The 8816-nt window shown below is 48.6% G+C and overlaps 1 long non-coding RNA gene across 1 annotated transcript; it reads right to left on the bottom strand.

Moving 5' to 3' along the window:
* Positions 1-4710: 4710 nt before the first annotated feature.
* Positions 4711-6045, bottom strand: LOC134943326 (uncharacterized). The gene is made up of 2 exons (XR_010181469.1): positions 5942-6045; positions 4711-4935 (listed from the first exon to the last, which is right to left on the bottom strand). It is a non-coding gene; the product is annotated as an uncharacterized LOC134943326 (long non-coding RNA).
* Between the last annotated feature and the right edge of the window lie 2771 nt (positions 6046-8816).

Here is an 8816-nt window from a genome sequence, read left to right as displayed (position 1 = left end):
CTGTCTCTCCAAAGGGCCTTGTGGGGGAACTGTCTTCAGAAAGAGCATTCCCTGTGTGTGTGGTGTGTCGGTACGCGTGTGTCGACATGTCTGAGGAAGAAGGCTATGTTAGAGAGGAGAGGGGGCAGATGAATGTGGTGTCTCCGCCGACAGCGCCGACACCTGACTGGATGGATATGTGGAATGTTTTAAATGCTAAAAAGATTAGACAAGGCTGAAGCTTTGGGACAGTCAGGGTCTCAGACCATGCCTGATCCTATGTCGCAGGGACCGTCAGGGTCTCATAAGCGCCCACTATCCCAAATTGTTGACACAGATACCGACACGGATTCTGACTCAAGTGTCGATTACGATGATGCAAAGTTACAGCCAAAATTGGCAAAATCCATTCGATATATGATTATGGCAATAAAAGATGTTTTGCACATCACAGAGGAACCCCCTGTCCCTGACAAGAGGGTACATATGTACAAGGGAAAGAAGCCTGAGGTAACCTTTCCCCCCTCACACGAGCTGAACGAGTTATGTGAAAAAGCTTGGGAATCTCCAGATAAAAGACTGCAGATTTCCAAAAGGATTCTTATGGCGTATCCTTTCCCGTCAACGGATAGGTTACGATGGGAATCCTCCCCTAGGGTGGACAAAGCATTAACACGCTTATCCAAGAAGGTAGCCCTCCCGTCCCAGGATACGGCTACCCTCAAAGATTCTGCTGACCGCAAACAGGAGATTACCCTTAAGTCCATTTATACACATTCAGGTACCTTACTCAGACCGGCAATTGCGTCGGCCTGGGTGTGTAGTGCTGTAGCCGCATGGACGGATACCTTATCTGAGGGGATGGATACCCTAGATAAGGATACTATTTTATTGACCCTGGGGCATATAAAAGATGCTGTCCTATATATGAGAGATGCTCAAAGAGACATTAGTCTACTGGGTTCTAGAATAAACGCTATGTCGATTTCTGCCAGAAGAGTCCTATGGACACGGCAATGGACAGGTGATGCCGACTCAAAAAGGCATATGGAGGTTTTACCTTACAGGGGTGAGGAATTGTTTGGGGAAGGTCTCTCGGACCTGGTCTCCACAGCTACAGCTGGAAAATCAAATTTTTTGCCTTTTATTCCCTCACAGCATAAGAGAGCACCGCATTATCAAATGCAGTCCTTTCGGTCACAAAGAAACAAGACAGTGCGAGGTGCGTCCTTTCTTGCCAGAGGTAGGGGCAGAGGAAAAAAGCTGCACAACACAGCTAGTTTCCAGGAACAGAAGTCCTCCCCGGCCTCTACAAAATCCACCGCATGACGCTGGGGCTCCACTGGCAGAGTCCGGCCCAGTGGGGGCACGTCTTCGGAATTTCAGCCACATCTGGGTTCACTCCCAGGTGGATCCCTGGACAATAGAAATTGTTTCTCAGGGTTACAAGCTGGAATTCGAAGAGGTATACAATAAAAAATGGTGATCACCAGCGCTAAGTTGTATAAAGTATATATAATATAATAAACTAGTTAGATCAATAAAAATCTAGGACGGTAGGTTATGTTGAAAAAATATATATAGTATATTTAATAAGAACAATATCTGAAAATCACAGATGTCTTTACAACACAATTAAAAGAACATGGATTATTCATAGGTAGTGACACATCCACATGTCCCCTCAATAAGAGATTATATCATACCCCGGCTAGGACTCCCTCTGGAATTATGTCCATAAAGATTGCTGGAGAATTGATGAAAACAGTGGAGTTCAGAATGTCCCTTTTAAGCATACCAATGCAAGCGTTTCCATGCAGATAGGGAAAAACTCCCAATTCCTCCACAGATGGTAGTGTCCAAGGGAAATGCTGTCCAATTGATGCCGTATGGGTAGTGATAAAGAGAATGTCCAACGGTGTTGAGGGGGTTTTTGAAGATGTGTCCGGCAGTCTCTAACTCAACGCGTTTCGTTGGTATTAACACCCAGCTTCCTCAGGAGTGAATGATAGAGTCTGACCCTGGGCTCCTTATAAACCCTAGACAATTAGTAAAATTCTAGACTCCTGAAATGCAATTGTTCAACAAACCTAACCGTCCAAATAAAAATATAAAGATTATATATATCATTCATATTAGGATTGGTCTTACATGTATAAACATCATTTTATATCCAAAAACTTTGTCTTATTACATTGATTTTTTTCTTCAGCCACGGGTTTCCACACTGAGGTCACATCTGAGAGACACAACGGATTTTCTTAACAAAATTCAAAATATCCCCTGGAAATCAAGTTATGCCTTTCTGACATTAGATGTTCAAGCACTATATACTCATATTCCCCATTGCAGTGTGTGCGCTCAATCTCGCTTGTTCTGGGCTCAAGGGAAATCATCAGTAAAGTGGGAACGATTCCCTGTAGTTCCAGTGTGTACCTCAGCCTCAGTGCCTTGGTGGAAATGGAAGCCATGACCTCTGTGATGTGAGGCAGTAATGTAACCATGACACCATGGGGCCGATTTATACCTAATCGCTGCTGTGCATTCTCTCACAGGCTGCGATCAGGTCTGAACTGCGCATGCGTATGCACCGCAATGCACAGGTGCGACGGACCGCAGCAAGGGGGATCGCCGGTCAGCAACAAGAAAATTATGAACGCACCGGCGATCTCAAGGAGATTAATCAGGAAGAGGGAGTTTGTGGGTGGCACCTGACAGTTTCTAGGGAGTGTCCGGAAAAACGCAGGAGGGGCCAGGCATTTGGAGGGAGGTGTTCTGGCGTCAGCTCCGGTCCCGATCATCGCAGCGGCTGAGTGAGTCCTGGGCTGAGCAGAAACTACACAAACTGCTGTTTGTGCAGTTCTGCTACTGTACACATGCGATCGCACACCTGCACACACACAATACCCTCCCCCTGTATGCGCGACTACCTGATCGCAGGGATGCAAAAAACACACCCTAATGATCAGGTCTGAATTACCCCCCATGTTTGTAATTTCTGTAATGTTTAAAGCATTCAGTATAAGAAGCAAAAATGACAACTGAAGGGACATGAATCAGGAATGAAAATATAGTGCAATGGATTGGTTGAGGGGGGGGGGGGGGGGGGGGGCAATCCGGTATCTTGCCTAGGGCCCCACTAGGTCTAAATCCGGCTCTGTCACCTGTAATCCAGTCCAGACTACTCAGCCTCACATATAAAGCCCTAATCCCCTCCATTCCCCTATACCTCCAACCTCATCTCTCCATGCTCCCTCCTGTCCTTTCCTCTCCTTCCACAGCCACCACCTCACCTCCACCCTGGTCACTTCCTCACGCTGACACTCACTCCCTCACCTGGTCTGACATTCTACCGATCCTCCAGCTATAGATGCTTCCTACAGACACAATGCTGGTATTATGGGCACTTACCCGTCCTCCTCATAACACCCCCTCATCTCCTCCACCCCTCCCGCACGTATCCTTACCAGGTCACCATCCCTCTGTTCACCTCTTCCCCATACTACCTAAGCTCTCACGTGCAGGGCCCTCGTCTTCTCCCCCAGCACTAACATTGGCAGCTGTGCTCTGCTCTTTTGCCTGTTTCTCTTTCAGCACCTCTGACCCTATTTGCTCGCCCGTACGTTGGGTGCTGGGTACCATTGTATGATCCGCCAAGCAGCAGCCCTTATTACTTGTCTTACCCAGTCTGCTTTGTTATAGTAATGCTGTGTGCTTATGCCAGGGTTGTTGTTGTGTGTTGTACTTATGCTCCGTTATGCTTTTATTTTGCAATGTGTTTATGTGCACCCCCTTGTACAGCGCTATGAACCCTCTGTGGTGCCATGTACATAGGATGATGATAATTATTCTCATACCCGGCTCTCCGCCAGAGAGGCGCCTGGGCATGGGCTATAAATGCCCTGTGATTCCCTCACCAGTATTACACTATGCTTGTACAAGTGCAGCTGCCACACAACACTAGTAATCCTGCCTTCCTTGTGTTATTGCAGCGGAGAAGAAAGAAGCAGACGCTGTGTTCCTTGTGGATGGCTCCCTGACATGCTCTTTCACAAGTAGCCAAGTATGGTGTTTATGCTGCAGTAGATGTTGTTTTATCCTGTTATATACATATCATTGTTTAATAAATGAGGTGAGAGAAATGAAATTGTTCCCGTATTAGAGGAAATAATCTGACAATGTCATGGACTGTTGTTTCAGCAGTGTCCACTAGGTGGTGGTGAAGGAGCATGACTTGTGTTTTCTGGTCTTTTGTAGCTCCTCAATAAACATCATCCGGGATCTCCATTGTTACTGTCTTCATCTGGAAGATGATCTTCAATGTTTGTAATCTCAGTCAGAGCTATTATCATGTAAATCACTATCTTTTTTCAGTTCCTTGGACTGCAGTACCAGTGAGCAGCTGCAGCAACGCCTGGAGCAACACCGCAATCAGCAGGAGGCTTTGAAGATGGTGGTAGGCCGGAGACCACAACAGAGGGTCAGCGCCATAGGAGCATTCAGCAGCAAGGCAGCTGTGAGTAATCCAGAGCCAGGTATAGAAGCTCCACCAGACAGCGGGGCCACAGACAGGAGAGCAGAGTAATGGCGGCTTAGCATCTGGAAGCGTGGCAGGCCCCAGTGCAGAGCGGAGGATCAGGGAAGCACACAGAGGTCAGAGTTCAGCAGAAGGACATCAGGTACAGGTAAGCAGGAGTCTCAGGGTAACCACAGAATTAAGACTCAGGATGATTCAAGATTCAAAGGATTTATTGTCATATCGTCCTGTACATCAGCAGACAACACTGAAATAAGTATCAGGGTGGCAGAAAATCATGGGATTTGGTGCCATCGAAGATGGTTTATGTAGGAGAAGGATAAGCACATGAGGGAAGAGGGCCCTGCTCGTGAGATACATGTAATTATTGCTGTCTCCAGCAGGTGGAATAATGGCGTAGTTTCTCTGGTGATGGTAACCTGTAATTAGTGGTAATAAAGGCCTGTTACTGTGTTATACATAGCATATGTGGAAGCAGAATCAATACCAGCAGAGGGATTTAGGGGTCAGGAAGCCCCTTGGCACAGCAGTATTAGTAGGAGGAGGCACAGCAGTAGTAGTAGTAGGAGGCACAGCAGTATTAGTAGGAGGAGGCACAGCAGTATTAGTAGGAGGAGGCACAGCAGTATTAGTAGGAGGAGGCACAGCAGTAGTAGTAGTAGAAGGCACAGCAGTATTAGTAGGAGGAGGCACTGGGTAGGGGTAGTAGTAGGGACACCTTAGCACAGGTATAAGGGACACACACAATGACAGATCCTCCATCCCTCACCCCCACTGCCCATTACACCTATAATACCATACTGGCTACTCTATCTGACAGGTCACAGACTCGCTCATGCTGAGAGAGCAAGGAACAGTCTGCAAACTACTTGCCATTATACCAGAGCATTTAATAGTGTTTGAATACACGTGTACAGTGGTAAGTAGTTTGCAGACTGTCCCTTGCTGTCAGCGGGCGTGAGATATTACAGACACGGAGATCATCTCTGGTGTCATCCGCAACCCGGCAGATGTGACTCCTGATAAGTATTACAGCACTGCCACCCAGAGGTGACGCATGGAATCATGGTGGCCGGGGCACACACATGCCACAGGGCACCCCTCCCCCAATTATACATTAGTGTATGTATGAATCTATGTCTCTAACCCCAGAATTGGGGATCATCAGTCTGATTGCACCATAACCCCAGCTGCAACCTAACTCTAACTGCAGTCTAACCGTATATTCATGCGTCCACATTCTGTCGGTCGACGCGTTGAATATCAAAATTATGAACACGTTGATATCATGGATGTCAACATTATGGTGTCGGCATTGTAAATGTCACCCCGGTGACTGAGTTACCTCCAGTGCTCGTCATTTCTAATATATATTGTTACACATTATTAATAAATCATAAGTGTAACATACAGTAAGTGACTTACCTTCATGGTGGAGGTACAGGGTCCACTGGTACTGCCGCCCCACTGTCTGTGCATGGAAGTGCAGGATGATGCCGGGATCTTCCCTCTCTCAGTGTTCTTCTGCTGGAGTTGAATTGGAGTAGGGGAGGGAGGGGGTCCGCCAGATGGCGGGGGAGGGGGGTGTGCCAGATGGCGGGAGGAGGGAGGGGGTCCGCCAGATGGCGGGGGAGGGGGGTGTGCCAGATGGCGGGGGGAGGGAGGGGGTCCGCCAGATGGCGGGGGAAGGGGGGGTCCGCCAGATGGCGGGGGGAGGGAGGGGGTGCGCCAGATGGCGGAGTGAGGAAGGGGGTGTGCCAGATGGCGGGGGGAGGTCCACCAGATGGGGGGGGGGGGGGTGCACCAGATGGCATGCGGAGAGAGGAAGTGCACCAGATGGCGGGGGGAGGGAGGAAGTGCACCAGATGATGGGGGGAGGGGGGTGCGCCAGATGGCGGGGGGAGGGAGGAAGTGCACCAGATGGCGGGGGGAGGGAGGGGATCCACCAGATGGCGGGGGGAGGGAGGGGGGTGCACCAGATGGCGGGGGAAGGGAGGAAGTGCACCAGATGGCGGGGGGAGGGAGGGGATCCACCAGATGGCGGGGGGAGGGAGGGGGGTGCACCAGATGGCGGAAGGAGGGAGCAAGTGCACCAGATGGCGGGGGGAGAGGTGTGCGCCAGATGGCGGGGGGAGGGAGGAAGTGCACCAGATGGTGGGGGGAAGGAGAAAGTGCACCAGATGGCGGGGGGAGGGGGGTGCGCCAGATGGCGGGGGGAGGGAGGAAGTGCACCAGATGGCGGGGGGAGGGAGGAAGTGCACCAGATGTTGGGGGGAAGGAGGAAGTGCACCAGATGGCGGGGGAGGGAGGGGGTCCACCAGATGGCGGGGGGAGGGAGGGGGTGCGCCAGATGGCTGGGGGGGGGGGAGGTTGGAGCTGTGAGGGAAGAGAGAGTGGGGTCTGCAAATGCAGACCCCAGGAAGGAGGGGGAGGAAAGAGGAGGAGGGACAGGAAACAGGCGGCCTAAGGAAACAAGAAAATGACTGTCCAGGGCTAGCTTGTAATAGAATAGGTCCAGACACAATGACCCCCGGTCCCCAGACTGCCTCTGCCCATGAGTAAATTACATGTGATGGGGGTAGCAGCCTATTGTGCCGTTCCCAGCAGGGGGCGCCCTCCAGGCCTCAGGTCACTAGTGGGAAATCCACCAGTGATTATTACTGAATACATTCTTATCTCCAGTAACATGGGGAACGGGGGAGGGGAAATATTATGTTGTAGATAGACGACGTGTACGTACTGGTCATGAATATAGTTTTGCTGTATGTGTAACATTGGAATGAACTGTTGCAGTTATCATTCTTATTATTAAGGGGACTGGGAAGAAAAATGACGCTGCAGAACGCAGCCCCCATTATTCTGGCTCTCACTCTGTAATGGCTTCATGCCATGAATGTAAAGTCCCTAACTTGCCGGAACACTATAAATATCCCTAAAGACAATCTGAGGAGATGGCACCAACTCTACAACGTCCCTGACACTACTGTGGTGCTGTGGTAACGAGCGCCAGTACCCCACTGGCCTGTAATGTGACCTACCCCTGTGATCCTCCTGTGTACTTACCTTACTCGCCATACACGCCGCGTGCCGTGAAACAGGCTGGTAAATATCTACAATGGGAAAGAATGAGCATTTAGACACCATCACATGCCAAGAAACAGTCACTTTGAAGCAGTCAGAGATCCCTGATTCCTCATTCACGTCTCCTTTTCTAGGTTATATTACTCAGGGCGAAATCTCTGGTAATGCTCCAGTCACCACCACTTCAATGTAAATTAACCCTTAAAATAGAATAATGCGGAAATGAGAAGGGATTAGCATCCGGGTTACTACTCACTTCACGCACTTGGCGCGCCACCACTGGCGGGAGAATCGCCTAGGCTTTCTGAAAAACAAAAACAAAGAAACAGTCATTAAGTTCAGGTGCGTGGGCCTGCGCAGTGGGACTGAATTTTTGTTTCAAATGAAATAAAGATTAAAAATGTTAACAAAAATATTTTAACACCTTAGACAATAAAAGATGCTTTGGTCCCATAAAAAACATGTTTTATATAATATTCAGAACAACAACGGTATTATCAGTAGTGAGAGCAATGTTACCATTAACCCTTTATTTTAATGGTTCTCAAACTCGGTCCTCAGGACCCCACGCAGGTTACATTTTCCGGATCACCCAGCAGGAGCACAGGTGTACTCATTACTGACACATTTTATAAGACCCACAGGTGAAGCTAATTATTTCACTTGTGGTTCTGTGAAGAAGAGACCTGGAAAACATGCACTGGTTGGGGTCTTGAGGACTGAGTTTGAGAACCTAAGCTATATTGGATAGGGTAAAACAAAGCTCTATCATGGAAGAAAACACCTATTTTCCCCGGCAATAGGGCTCTTCATGCTGCATTACTGACAGTCACCAATGGCAACTGTTGTATTTATGTGACCGTTGCTCCTTATCTTATACTAGACAGTCACAGAGCATTTATGATATCACTTTGCTGCTACGTACATTATATTCTGCTAGTAAATGTACTGGTATAGCAATAACTACATGCAGCTAAAATGTGCTATTTACAGCGGAGGGGTTTTTTGTATTCTGGAAATAAAATGCCCAATTACCAGTGAGACACTAAATTATCAGTAATTGGTCTTTTAATCGCTGATAAATTTGTCACCTAATCTCTACCAATACATGTAGTAATGCTGCTAAGCAGAGCAAGATGTGAGGCTGCTGGATTATCTGCTAGCGGTGACATGTGCTGAGGTCTGCGGTATGTGGGGGCATCTTCATTCTAGTACCCTG

The sequence above is a fragment of the Pseudophryne corroboree genome, chromosome 7 (genome assembly GCF_028390025.1).
Source record: "Pseudophryne corroboree isolate aPseCor3 chromosome 7, aPseCor3.hap2, whole genome shotgun sequence".
Taxonomy (NCBI): domain Eukaryota; kingdom Metazoa; phylum Chordata; class Amphibia; order Anura; family Myobatrachidae; genus Pseudophryne; species Pseudophryne corroboree.
The sequence above is the reverse complement of the archived record's forward strand: the minus strand, read 5'-3'. Positions and strand labels throughout refer to the sequence as shown.